This window comes from Agelaius tricolor, unplaced genomic scaffold (genome assembly GCF_023055355.1).
Source record: "Agelaius tricolor isolate 1412-34295 unplaced genomic scaffold, bAgeTri1.0.p SCAF_2, whole genome shotgun sequence".
NCBI classification, from domain to species: domain Eukaryota; kingdom Metazoa; phylum Chordata; class Aves; order Passeriformes; family Icteridae; genus Agelaius; species Agelaius tricolor.
In genome coordinates this window covers 2,670,189-2,685,000 of record NW_027269262.1, presented here as the reverse complement: position 1 = coordinate 2,685,000, position 14,812 = coordinate 2,670,189, and the positions used below count along the sequence as shown (strand labels likewise).

At 36.4% G+C, this 14,812-nt stretch overlaps 1 long non-coding RNA gene across 1 annotated transcript in view; it reads right to left on the bottom strand.

The window, feature by feature from the left end:
- The window catches only part of LOC139600460 (uncharacterized), a 49,464-nt gene extending 34,861 nt beyond the window's left edge, over positions 1–14,603 (bottom strand). Inside the window, exon 1 of the long non-coding RNA XR_011682552.1 lies at positions 14,503–14,603. This is a non-coding gene — a long non-coding RNA (uncharacterized lncRNA). The remainder of the gene's footprint in view (positions 1–14,502) is intronic.
- Between the last annotated feature and the right edge of the window lie 209 nt (positions 14,604–14,812).

The window sequence follows — 14,812 nt, the reverse complement described above, 5'->3', positions numbered from 1 at the left end:
CTGCTAGGTCCTCTTTGTCCAATGCCATCTGTCAGAGACATTTGTGAATGCTGTATCCTTTTTGTTCCTTTGATGCTTATTTCTAAGGCTCACACTGTTCAGTTAATAACAGGTCTTAAAAATGTTTCTTGTTCCTGTGTAATCACATTTTACAAATTTAATCTCTGGCTGTAATTTAAATCCAAACATAAGAAACCCTTATTTTCCTTTTACTGTACTTTGTTTTACTTCCAAGAAAAACAGTCTACAAAAAGAAATGAAACAATAGAACATATATAAGCTGCTGACTATTTATCTGCAATATGTTAATAAGCAAGAAAAGATTTGGTTTTTTTGTAAGGACATCCATTAACTACCAAGAAATCACAAAGTATTCCCTTTTATTAAAATCTTTCTGTCAAGAATGAACCTGTTACCAGAACCCACCCTGAGGGTTGTTTACATTATACATGTACACACACCGACAAAAAGAAATAAGTATATACATTTATTAAAAATTAAAGCAACAACAGCAAACCCCCAAAAAACCCCACTAAAAAAACTGGCATCGTGGTATACTTAAACATAAAATTGAGTATTTAATTAACTAATAATATACATGTATCATAAAAGACCTAAATTATAACAACTTAAATGTTGTTATATATTTCAATAACTCACATGCAGTAACTTCATGCATTTTTAAGTGTTTGTAGCATATTTATAGCAGGTATCTCTATTTAACTCTTTGTAGGCTGTTTGTAATATTAGGTCAAGTGATTTGCCCTATTGCAGGACTTTGTAGCTACTGTTGTGGCATTTCATGTTAAGTTTAAAAACCAAAGTACTTAAATCTATCAGCATCCTGGAGATGATTTCAAGACTGAAATATCCAGTTCAAGTTTCATATCAGAATTTATTATCCTTATTTCAGGATTCTGAAGTAAATAGAAAAAAAATATATTTTCATGGATTCCCTTTTGAAATTTTTATTTGGGTTGAAAAACTTATTTCTTAAAAAAATGCTTTGTTTCTCTTTTTTTTTTTTGTTTTAATTAAAAGCTGAAATTTTGTTTCCATTTCAAAAGTAAAACTAAGGGTTTCTAATTTCCCTTCTTTGCTTGTGACTTTGATTCAATCAAAAAGACACTCAAATTCAAAGCCAGCTATAACTTTTTTCTCTTTTTAATATTATTGTAGAAGTTATATTTTAGACTGGGTCATAACTGCTCCATTCATATTTCTACTACTGTCAAAGAAATAAGGGAGAGAAGGGTACTCATCGGAGCTTTCCATTCACTAGCTGATTTCAGCATGTTCTCAATTTAGTGACGCTGGCTCCATTTTAGGTTATCTTTTATGCATTTACCCTTTAGATAAAATGCCATCTTCCTTCTGCTATGACTTCTTTGTTCCTCCACTTGTCTTCTTAACACTGGGGCTTTCAAAAAAAGCCAACTGTCCAGTGGATAAGGATGTGTTGAGGATGCTGAGAGCTATAAGCCTGTGTTGAGTTTGGTTGCAGAATAGCAGAATGCAGCAGGTTCCTTTTTGTATTGCTTATGTTGTACTTAAGGAAAAATACCTGTATTGTGTATTAGGTGAAATAAAAAATGAAATTCTAAAATGTATAAATGCACATATATGTATTGTCCTAGTTTTTGAATTGGAAAATATGAAAACATCACCCTTCTCTTTCAAAAAAAACCACACACCCACACACATGCACCCACCCAACAAAAAAACCATACAAAAAACCCACAACCCAACAAAATACCGAGCCTAAACACAATAAAAAAGGGGACTACTTTTACTTGCAAATGCTAATCTGCCATTGTACTATGATTAAAACACTAGAAACAGTTCTAGACTAGGACATAACAATATTGAAAGAACTGTAGCCTTAAAGAACACCATGTATTTCAATCATGTTTCATCATCTCTTACCTCTTAAAAGAGGTAAGAGATGATGAAACATGATTAAAAAGAACACCATGTATTTCAATCATGTTTCATCATCTCTTACCTCTCTAATTCTGCCACCTTTCCCAGGTCGTTTGGATGAAGTTATCAGATGTCTGCCCTGAGACCTCTAATTAATGATCATTTAGGGAATTTGTCTGTCTAGGCCTGTTTTAATCATGTTTGCTAGCTAAAACTTTGGAGAGTATCTCAATTGTGGGTGAGATGTCACTTAGATAACACACTTCAGTACCTGGGCAACCTAAATGGAAATGGAAATCAATTTATTTTACAAATAATCTTCTTGGAAAATTCACTTCATTAGGTGTTCACACGCCTTCCCAGTTAGTAAAGGAACTGTAAAACCAGTGTTTGACCAGGCAGAGAGACAGCATGTCTACCAAACTTTTTAGGGAATAGGGAGTGCTTTTGGGATCACCATGGCTTTTCCAGTATGCTCCTGTAAGGGGATCCTCAGTTGTGTGGGCTGTGAAGCTTCTGGGTAGAAATCTCAGGTGAGATTTTAAATGTATTATAGCACCTTGCAGAGCCCCTAAATTTATGCTTTTGATTAAGGCAATCTGTTATCCTTCAGGTATAAAAGTAGACTGCAGTCAACTTTTTCATACTCTCCCTAGATTGGGAGGTTTTCTGTGCTTCCCTGAGCACAGAAAGATAGCTTGTTTTGAGCAACACAGATGCTGCTGTCAAAATTAAATCAGTATGAATTAGTTTCTCTGACTGTGCAGGGGCAAACATCAGACTTGTTCTCCAAGCAGCTCTGCTGCCCTGTTCTGGCACCTCAATATGTTTCTTTTCATGAGGGGCCCAAAACTGAAAACAGCACTTGAGATGTGGCTTCCCCAGTGCCAAGTACAGAGGGACAATCACTGCCCTGGTCCTGCTGACCACGCTATTGCTGATACAAGCCAGGGTGCCATTGGTCTTCTTGGCTACCTGGGTACAAACTGGCTCATGTTCAGCCTGTATCAGTCAGCACCCCCAGATTATTTTTCTGCTGGGCAGCTTTCCAGCCACTGCCCCAAGTCTGTAGCACTTCCTGGGGTTGTTGTGCAGGACCTGGCCCTTTGCCTTATTCAACCCCCATACCACTGGCCTCTGCCCATTGATCCAGCCTATCCAGATCCCTCTGTGGACCTTCCTGTCCTCCAGCACTCCTGTCCAACCTGGTATCAACCACAAACTGTCTGAGGATGCCCTCGATCCCCTCATCCAGATAACTGATTCATTAAACAGGAATGGTCCCAATACTGAACCCTGGGGACCACAACTCTTGACCAGTTGCCAGCTAGGTGTAATCTCTTCACCACCAGTCTCTGGGCTCAATCATCCAGCCAGTTTTTTACACAGTGAACAGTGCAGCCATCCAGGCCATTAGCAGCCAGTTCCTTCAGGAGCATGCTGTGGAACATGGTGACAAAGCCTTTACTAAAGTCTAGGTAGACAACATCTACAGACCTTCCCTCATCCAATATGAAGGTCACCTTGTCATAGAAAGAGTCCAGGTTGGCCAAGAATGACCTGTATTTCACAAACCTTTGCTGCCTCAGCTGGATTCCCTGGTTATTCTGTATGTGCTATCTCTTTATTTTATGGAAGCAATTTTGACATATGGTATAGGCATAAGATGACTTAACATCCCTGCTGCATGAACCATCATCCTCACACCCAGTGGTGTGTGTTGTGCTATCATGTGGCAACACGGAATTCCCTGCATTATCTGGGATGGGGTCCTGTCATTATGCATGGTTTTGACCCCTAACGAACAACTTCTGCCTCTTGTGCGTAGGAAAAAAGAAAAGAGGTTATGTTCCTATTCTGGACAATATAGTAATTCTAATTCTTGGTTATTTCTCATTACATATGGCATGACTCATTTTATTACTAATTTTGTTTAGATTTGAAAATTTATGCAGTGCTTTGAAAAATACTACATGAGCATCTCCTGCCCTTTGCCTTCTAGGCAGAAGAAGACTACCATTCCCTCTTTTTCTATTCTGCTACATGGAGATGAAGTGCCAGATCATGTAACTGTACTTTCAAAAAATGCGATCAATAATAAAGGTTTATTTCTTTATTGCAAAGTGTCCTCTTCTTTGACTTTGAACTTGTGCTACAGGTCTCAGTCAGACTAGATGAGGCATCTCAGTAAGGTCATTAACAAAACTATATAATGCCAGAAGTTATCAGTTCTATTGCAATATTGTTTTCTAGATGGAAATAGTATATATGTGTATTTACTTCCTACAGCAGCTCAGTAATTTCTCTTCATTAAAAAGGTGTGTAGTACTGTGGAATACAATTGGTTTGTACTATGTAGCATGTGCAGTGTACAACAAAACTGGGAGCTGCAGTCAGACAATACAGGCTTTTTTGTAGTCAAAATTATTGTTGTCAGAGAAAAGGTGAACTCATCAGCTTGCACATTTGAGTATCAAGAATCTGAAATGATGGGGGATGGTTTTGGGGTTTTTTAACACCCTCTCAGAAGAAATTTTACCATTTTCATTCACAGTAAAAAAAACAGTATCAATAGTTTAATAAGTAAGGTTTTTTTCCTTAGCTCTGCTTTATACTTTAATTCAAGGTTAATAATTTTAATTAATAATTTTAATTAGCTGATCATGTGACTTTCTTTCTGTGACATGTTAACATTTTTCAGCAGTGTTAAACTTGCTACATTAACCTAGCAGTGAAGAGCCACTTACAGACATGCAGTCTGTTATAAGTGTTTGCTTCTTTGTGATTATGTTTATATTCTTCCGTTGCCTGTCTCTCTAGCTAAAGGAAAGGTAATAGTGCCTTGTTTGCAAAAGCGCTAATATCTAGTTAATTTCTCATTAAAAAAACCCACAAGAAGCAATTTAATTTTGTTTGTTAAAAATGAGTTCTAGCAATATGGGAAAAGTTTCCCAAAATTTCCTCTCAATTAAAAGAATTAATGGTGCTGAAACAGAAGAAAAAATATTTCTATAAGCTAAGACATGCATCTAACATTTACATGAAGAAAGATTGTCACTTTATCTTCAAGTGCTAATGTAATGGCAATCAAAAGATAATAGATGCCATGATCATCATGAAAAAAATTTGGCCTATTATAGGCAATGGCATTTTTGCAGTATGGTTATTGTACAGATGCTTAATGCAGGGTAAATACTTTACTGTGACCCCATATGATAGATACAAAGACCAGAATCCTTTAAGGATTAAACTATGCAGCTGCATCTCTAACACCATCCATAGATAACAGTCTAAACAAGATATTTTGTTTAAAAAATACATAAATACATATTTATGATTTTGTAAAGCTCCTTAGCATGGTCTTTCTGCACCATTTGTCCTCCCTGAGACTGTTGTTCTACCTTTCTGACCCTGTAAGTTTTGGGTAGATTTATTGCAGTTTTCATTTCTGACAAAATTTGTTCACTGTTCCTCAAGAAAGTTGGGTCCCTCACTACAAGAAAGACATTGAGGGGCAGGAGCACTTCCAAAAAAAGAGCAATGAAGTTGGTGAAGTGCCTGGAGTGTCTAATAAGGAGTGACTGACGTGTGTAGGTGTGTCGGAAGACCTTATCACTCTCTACTACTACCTGAATGCAGGTGGTAACCAGGTGGAGGCCAGTCTCTTCTCTCAGGCAGCCAGTAGCAGGACAAGAGGACATAATTTCAGACTGTGTCAGGGGAGGTTTAGGTTGGACATTAGAAGGAATTTCTTCAGAGAAAGGGTGATTAGACACTGAAATGGGCTTGGTGGAGTCACCATCCCTGGAGGTGTTAAGAAAAGACTGGACATGGCACTTAGTGTAGTGGTCTAGTTGACGGGGTGCTGTTTGGCAAAAGGTTGTACTCGATGATTTCAGATGTCTTTTTCAACCTAACTGATTCTGTAATTCTGTATGGTGATTAGAAACATGGATTAGTGGTGGACTTGGCAGTGCTGTGTTAAATGGTTGGACTCGATGTTCTTAAAGCTATTTTCCAACCGAAACTATTCTATGACTGTATGTTTTTAAATCCATTAAACTCATCTAGAAGATATTTTATGATTCACCTCTCGAACATGGTAGAAAATATATTGCAACAGATTCGAATGGAAGTCTTCCATAAATACTATCCTGAATTCTCAAGAAACAGCATTCAAAGTATTTTAGTATTCAAAACAGTGTAGAAGTAGACTTTCTCTAGGCCGATTTTGTAATTGGCTTTCAGAATTTCTAACAAGATCTCGTGAGGAGTAAATTTGGTAAAAACTATAGGCAGAGAAATCTTTCCACAGGCAGCAGGATGTGGGTTTGCCAATAAATTTGTTCTAACATTAACCATGTAACTGTTGTTCTGTTAGGATCTTCTACATCACCTAGTCCTGTATTAGCTATGGAAGGCAGTCACACTGTATGGTCCATTTCATTCAGATTCTGAAAAATACTCCTCACTTGAGCAAACATATGTCAATCCAGGTGAGCTGAAAAAATACTGAAAAAAGTGAATTCAACAAATAATTTTTAGAAAAAGTATAAACCACTGCATAACTTACAGCAAATTATATAGTTATTGTATGTTTAATGACATAAACCTGCAAAATACATTTCCCTATCATATCTCTATTTTTTTTCTTCTTGTCTCTTGGCCCCTTTTAAAAGGACTTCTAAAAAGATCCTCAACAGTTAGGGTGGCAGGATGATTTGTACACTTTTATACACTTGAGTATTTCCTGTAGGACTTGTGAAGTACCACAGTGAGGCAAAGAGCAGATGTGACATATGAAAGCATGTTAAACTTTTGGGCAGAGTTTTGTCAAAAAACATACCTCTTGAGTAGTGAGATTATACTTTTATTAGGATTGAATCTTTATGACTTTATAGACAAGGAACTGGCCTTTTTTAGTGTAGGTGATTTTACAGGCTCCACATGCAGAAGCTCATGCTCTACCATTCAACACATCATTTCTAGGTCAGAAAAAAAGACACCTGTTCCTTTCTGCTGCAAGAATAGAACCATATGCATTGGATGATGTGTGGGCAATATAAAATTTATCCTTTGGAATGACCCAAAACTATCTGGATACTTGCATAAATCAAAGCATGCAGAAAGGTATTACTCTCTGTCTGTGCAACACAGCTCAGCTGCAAAGAACTGTATGGCTTCCTTACATCCTTCTTCCCTTCCCCTGGCTCGTTCAGCCAGAATCCCATCTTTGCTGTTGCCACTAGAGGGATCTGTGCAGTTAGCTCCTGTTCCTCTCCCTTGTCTCAAACTGGGAGGAAAGCCAAAGCAAGCTTACCTGAGTACTGGTTTAAAATTTTCATTTCTTTTTGTTTGTTTTCTTTTTTGTTTGTTGTATTCCTGAATCGGATAATACAATGTGTATTATTTATACCTTAGTTTCCTGTTAAGTTAGCTTTAAAACATTAGAGCTAAAGGATACCTATTCATCAATTATTAAATCTTGATTTGTGCCTGTGGCACCCAGGGTTCCATACAAACAGGAGCCAGGATTACCTACACTTTGAGGTCAAACAGAACTGCACATTATTGCCATAATTTTGGTCCTGTCATTACCAAAGTACCTCTTAGTTGCTTAAGTATAGAACTGAAAAAATAATTATATATTTCTATGCATGAGCAAATGACATGAATATTACTTTTTCAAATGTACATCCTGAGGGGAAAAAACAGAACATAACTCTTCATATATGACAGGAAAGGATGAGTGGTTTATACATAGTGGCTGTGAAAAGTAGATCTTGGTATTTTTATACTTACTATATCACAAGATGTGCAGTTTAAGTCAGGGGCTTTTTAAATTGCTAAAAATATATTTAAAGATTCTTTTTTGATATATGATTGAAAGGGGGTTTTATTATTTTGGATTTTTCTAGATGATAATCAAATTAAACAGAGAAGAGGGTTAAAAATTGAAAAATGATAAAAATGTTTTTGAAGTTGCCAGAGAACACTTCAGCTATCACTGCTACAGTGGGAACATTGTTTGAGGAAGCTGGTAAGAGCAGAAAAACTTCAACATTTCCTTGTTTGAAACTTCTTGTAGGTCAATAGTGACTGAAAATAATTACATTGGATTGCAGCCTCAGTCCAGTTCTTAGTGGACAAGTGTCCATGTCACAAAATCCACCATTGCAATTGGCAATAGTTGGCAGGCTCAGCAGAGAAGTCAAGGATTGAATGGGCATGGAAATTAAACTCTTCTCCTGCCCCTAATTGTGGTCCTTTCAAGTCATCGTTGAGGAACATTGTTTGGGAAAAGTTGCATAGCCGTTGGCAATGCTGAACATGCCCTGTGGATAAACATCGAATTTCCATCTCCAAGGTCTTAATCTGGCACATTTTGGAGCCTTAAAAGTCACACAGGGGTGGGGGAGCTGAGGGAAAGACACTTCTTTTTTTCTCTGTTATAGAAGTGTTATTTTCTTTTGAAAAATAAAATCCACTGTTGAAATTAGGAATATAGTCCTACTTCCAAAATACTATCTTGTATTCATACATATTAACTAAAACAATAGAGGTGTAGTTGGGTTTATTTTTTTAATAAATCCAGCCTTACTATCTTTTGTTCACTATGTACTTTGGTATAAAAGTGATCACCTTGTTTAAGTGATCCAAAGTTACCTTTGGATACAGTACTGGTGGCCTCATCGATATGCTAGGACCACTTGTGCTCAAGAACATGGCTGGAGCCATGAGACAGTACAGGAATCAGACATTCCTATTGGTTTCTCATAGATTTCAATAGGAACTTCTACTTAACATCTGATAAGAAATTTTTTTTTAGTCTAATTCCAATTGGAACTGGACATAAAAATCCAAAACCTGTGGGCACCATCAGCTTGTTTTCCCTTCCACAGAAACAATAATATTTTTCTACTGTATTTCAAAATGGGTTTATAGGTAAATAAAATATGTCAACTTCCTGCCCACTCAGCAACTACAGTAGTTTCTATTCTTTTTAGACTGATGACTTTTGATTTTATTTTCAGTGAATACTAAGATGCAAATAGCGTGGCTTTTCTTAATGCTGGCCTATTTTAGTAGATTTCAGTTTAGGTGACTGTAACGAGTGACACACGGACTCAGGTCGGCAGGGAATCTGAATAGTTTATTCAAAAGAAACAAGCTGGTTTCATACACTTTTTCAAAGCACAGTATTTCCTTACATATAAGGGTAATTCTTACATGTTTGGGTTTGGTTTGCAACTTTTTTAATATTGTTTAAAAGCTAATAAGCACACAGGTTATTTTTGTACCCATGGCAATAATAAGCATATACTCATTGCTCTGCTCTGGAAGTATTTTGCTTTTTTGGTGTGATTATTTATTTGGCATGTGAGACCATATTGTTTGAATATTTTGTTCATGTATAACAGAATAATTACATTTCTAATCTGCTTCTCTTAATGAGGCAATAATACATAAAAAGTTTGCAAGTGACTTGCTAGTGGAACGAACTTCTTATTGAAAACAAGTTTGTCAGTACTTGTGACATAGAAACCCGAAGCAAAACAGTAAATGGAAATACAATATTAAATGCCATTTTTGTTTTTGAAAATGGATGATTTCTTGCCTCTTGTTGGGTACCAGTTGTATAATCTGGCATACAATTTATGAGTTTCATGCATGGTCTGACAAGTTTTCTAAGATAAACCATCAGACAGAAGGTTATGTCAAAGGGTTCCTGGGTAAGTCTACATGTCTTAGTAGACTTCAGTGTCATCCTTCCATGAAACTTTGGCTAACTTTGGCTAAGTTCTAATAATTGTACTCTGATACACAGGGTTGGGTGCTTGCTGCCACTGTGCATTGCATTGTTTGGGCAGGGGAAAAGTTGCCTCCTCTATATTGTATCTCAATAAATATTTTTAAGAAGCATGCATTTTAAATCCTTATAAAGAAAAAGAAAGTTATATTCATGTTTATGTTTGAGAGCTAAATAGAGGGTTGAGGAAGATAAGGAAAAACTGTGATGTGAAAAACAAAGGCACAGCTCTTCAGCCTTTTTTCAACTGTAGTACAGCTATTTTCTTGACATCTGCTGATGTAGATGGCTTTGGATAATTTTTATGTCTTTGCTCTATTTTCATCATTGTTCAAAGTTTATATCATCTGGCAACAAAGTTTAAAAATTGTTCAAATTATCATATTCTTCTTGAGGGAGTATGAATTGGAATGTGGAAAAGTTTAAAAGTTCTGTAGCAGAAAGAGTTATCTCAAAAGGTTGATAACAGAAATTTCTTACACAATATTATCTCTATGGTAATGATTGAATATGGCACTAAGGTGACAATACAAACACAGTTCTTTGTGGACCCAAATAGGCACCACAAAATCCTGTTCTCAAACTTGGTCCAAATCAGCACCTTTCATAACTGGCCCACCCATGCACTTCTCTTATTTGACTGCTCTTTATCATCATTTCTTGGTTTGGTCTCTGCTTGACTAGATCTGATATTTTTGTTCAGTAATAAAAACATTTCACTATACTCCAAGGTCTATATTTTATTGTCCTCTTGTACTCCACCTGACAGGGCCAGGATGTTAATTAACAGAGGTATCATTTAATCTCTTGTCATACCTCTCATCATACCCTGCTTGTCTGTCACTTTTCTTTTGTCTGGTGATACTTTGAGAAACTTCTCTGCATGCAAGAAAATTTCTGAAATACTCATTAAAGAAGAACTCTGCCTCCATCCAAAGAGATATTTCAGTGAAACTCCTCAGTGAGATTTGCTAAGGTTTTATGATAGAAATTAACATTTCTTTTCTTATTCTAATTTTCTAGAGCCACGTATTTATTTGGAATACCATGTGTATTCCTTTAATTTTATCTTTTTTCAAGAAGCAATTGAATTTTATGCATGGTACTCCACCCACATGCATTGGATGCCACCCATTTGTGAATTTCTTTTTCCTCCCAAATATAGTAGGAACTGCTGCATCTCAACAATTTCTATGTGCTCCTCATCTCAGGAAATTGGTGATTGTCAGTAGCACCATGAAGTTACTGCTGGCAAATGATGGCAATTTAATTTGTAACCTATAAACACATATTGCACAGTGTAAGTGCCTTGGCTCTTATGTCTTTTTTAACATTTGTTACTCTGAGATACCATATTAATAGTATTGTTTCTTCACTTATATTTCTATTTCTGTCATCTATTAATAATCATGTTCATTCAGACAGACCTATATTCATTCATTATTTCAGTAATATAAAATCAAATGGTCATAAAATACAAAAAAATGGATGAAAATAAAGGCTGTTTGTGGTTTTCATGGTTCATTCTAAGAATAATAAGACAACTTAATAATAATTGATGCTAAGAAAGCTAGAAATTGAGGTGTCAATCAATTGTGAGATATTAATAGAAATTAGGCACTTAAGCTCCTTGAATATCCCGAATTTAATCTGGGAAGTTTAGAGGTAACATTTAAAATCAGTTCACTTAGAAACTGTAAATATTAAATTCCAAACAAGTTTTTCTCTTCATAAAACAAATCTATATTTGCTGATATAATTTACATCTATTTTATAGTATCACACTTCTATGTTTCAGTCTACCTATAATAAAAAGGTATTAAATCTTTGATTAAAAAAATTATATTCAAAATAGGTAGATGAATAATTCTAGCAGCTTCTTATGGTTATTGACCAGCATAATAGACTGCAAAGATGTTTGCAGTCTCTGAAATGAAAATGGAGTATATCCCCAAAGTAACACCAGATTGCACAAAGGATATATAAACACCAAAGCACCCAATGAATCTGAAAAAAGCCAATTTTGCTTGTAATTCTATCATTCAAAGGTTAAAACATTGAAATTATGTATGGCAAATAAATTATTAGCAAAGTGGAGACCGAGACTGTTCCTGTTACGATCATTCTCATTTATTTGCTTAATTTCCTAAAGATTTCCACTTTATAATACAGTTTCATATTTGGCTTCTTCAAACTTGACAACTTCAGTCAAAAATCAGAAAAGCCACTGACTTTGTCAACAAGACATTTTGAAAGCTCTTGCATAATTAGAAGATAGTATCAACAAAACCACACTAGTGAAGAACAGTGGTAAGGGAACTTGAATAAGTTCAAGACTGCTGAATCTTGGTCTTGTGCATTGACCATGTCATACTGACACCATGTCATCCATGATATAGTCCTCTGCATTATTTTGAGTACCTCAGATGTCACTTACGCTACCATGAGGTTAGTCAACTGCCTATTGTTGTGAACATCAACTTTTCAGCATCATTTATTCTGCAGCTTCCTTGATGGAGTTTCTGCAGACTATGATGATTTGCAGCTTCACTGTGGTGTTTATGGGCTCAATAAAGAAAAGGTTCTAAAAAGATTATGGGCACTGAAAAAGGAAATACAACCTTTTCTTCAGGAGCACAGACTAAACATTTTTGGAATTTCTTGCCTGCCACAAACAGATGATGATTCCCCACAGACATGCTTACTTATTTTATACCCTCAACAAAAGTCTTTAGGGCTTGAATAAAAATTTCAGATATATAACAAGCCATCTTCTCTTTACACAAGAAGTTCGATGCTTTGTGGCGAGATCTTGGAAGACAGGGAATGACTTATTTTCAAACTTGAAAGAGCAGCAAGACATAGAAGTAGCTGATATTTAGGCCTAGGTTTCACTGGAGATTTCAGTGAGCTAATGCACATTTCAGATGTTCCTTTACTCTGTATGTGACATCCATGTGATACTTGCCTGGTGTTAGCTGCAACTGGAAAGACAGATCAGGGGAGGACTTAAAAAACTTTTCCTACAGATGCAGTTGCTTTCAGGTGACTTGGAATTTACATTGCAGTTGCTTGTAGCATTCTGACTATGTAAGTGTCTTGCACCTTACTTTCAAGTCTTTATTTGTTTACTGAAAAATGCCCAACTTTATATAGCTTCTTTTGAGATTTAACTAGTCAAAGCAGTTATAGGAAACTACAATAGCTAGATTTACCTCCTGCACATTCACAGTTGTGTTAGTCCCTTCCTTTGTGCTGCATTTAGAAGATGTAGTGGCATGGAGAAAGAAAATCTCAGTTTCAACCTTCCATTCTGCAATGATTGGAAAAAGGGAAAAATTACTTTAATTTTGAGCTGAATTCAAAATTTGTAGTCTAGTAGGAGTCGTAGAGTATTTTTGAGGTAAGCAATAATCAAATGTGTTTCTGTAGAATGTGCTTTCTGTATATGGTCATATTTATACAGATCCAGTTATTCATAAGATTTTTGGCAAAGTTACAAAGTTTCCTAAGTTGTGATGTGATTTGAATTGCTGGCACATTCCTGAAAGCTGTATGGTCATTTTCGCAAAAGGTCACTAGTATATTAAAGGTTTTAAGTGCAAAGCTCTCAGTTATCTAAATCTTCTTGGAGCAGATGTAGCAGATACAGCTAGAGGAAAGGTGGCAGGATCAGATATCCTCCTCCCCAAAAATTCCTACCTGCTGTGTCTGCCAGTACAGTATAAATATACACAGCTGGAGAAAGATCTCAGTAATCCATGTGAACAGAAGCGTATTAAACGAACCTCTGCTGTCTAAAGAGCTGTTGTGCTTTCCATTCTCACTTAGATCCAGAGATAAGGCCCCAAGACATTCCTGTATTTGCAATCCTTCAGCTTCCAGGGGCTGCTCTCAATCCATGAGTCAAAAAGCAGGCACACCTACAAAATTTCTGACAGAGCACTAGAAGCAGCAGCTGCCTGGGACTGTCACCTCTGTTATAAACTAGTCCTTAGCACTTACTTTAAGACTCATTGTTTTCTTTTGCAATTGCTAGGTTGCAAGAGTTTCATATACCAGAGCTAGCAGAAACAGATGTTACTGATGTACTACAGGTGATACACTTTCAACCACAGATTTTTAATCCATTTAACCAAAACTATATTAAAACTATACTGATGCTCCTCACTTGTTTTTTTATCAGACTCCAATTTTGTCAAGTTCTTCCAATCTTTCTTTGAAAATGATGATTTTGATTTTTTACTTCTTTAATACTTGATGTTCCTTATTATACTGATTCTAGCATCATGCTCTCACCTAGTTACATGAACTCTATGCTCATGGGTGAGTTTAACTTATAAAACCATTAAGGTATTTTCTAAAAACTTTCCTTACAGTATTATGATCAATATGCAGCCTCAATTCCCTTTTTTCATTGCATTTTTATCATTATTTTTTAAAAAAGTCCTTACATGTATTTCAGGATCAGAAGACTGCATTGTTCATGTAGTGTAATATACATGACACTTAGCAAAGACGTCCTTTAGCAAAGTAGCTGCATCATGGCTTTGTATCATGGCACAGCGATGCAACGCCAGAGGAGCCAGGAAAATGTCAGACTTGTCATGCTTTTTCTGGTTTATGCAGTTCTAATGTTTGTCTAAACCATAAGGTTTCATCTAATGTCAGCGACTGCAGAAGGATGAACTTAATTGGCATCCTAGAAAGACAACGTGCACATTTTAAGTAGGATGATTGCTGGGAAGCACATTCCCAGCAGTACATACCAATTACTCTGGATAAGAGGCACACCTACTTGGTTGAGCTGACGTGTCTGTTGCTGTCTGGGGCTTCTCTTCTCCAGGGCTGTTCACAGGCTGGTTTGCACATGCCTGCTGATGAGAGAAAAGGTAGCAACAGGGGAACACCGGGTGTGTGTGCTGCCAGACATGCTCCTTGGGAGCATTTCTGCTTGCCAACGAGCATTTGGTGGCAGATTTCTGTGGGAGGAGTTCCTATGGAAACAAAACGGATATTTGGTCTCTCCAGCTTGCTCATTCAGTTTGCATTAAGTTCAAGTGGTTTAAACTTAAACTC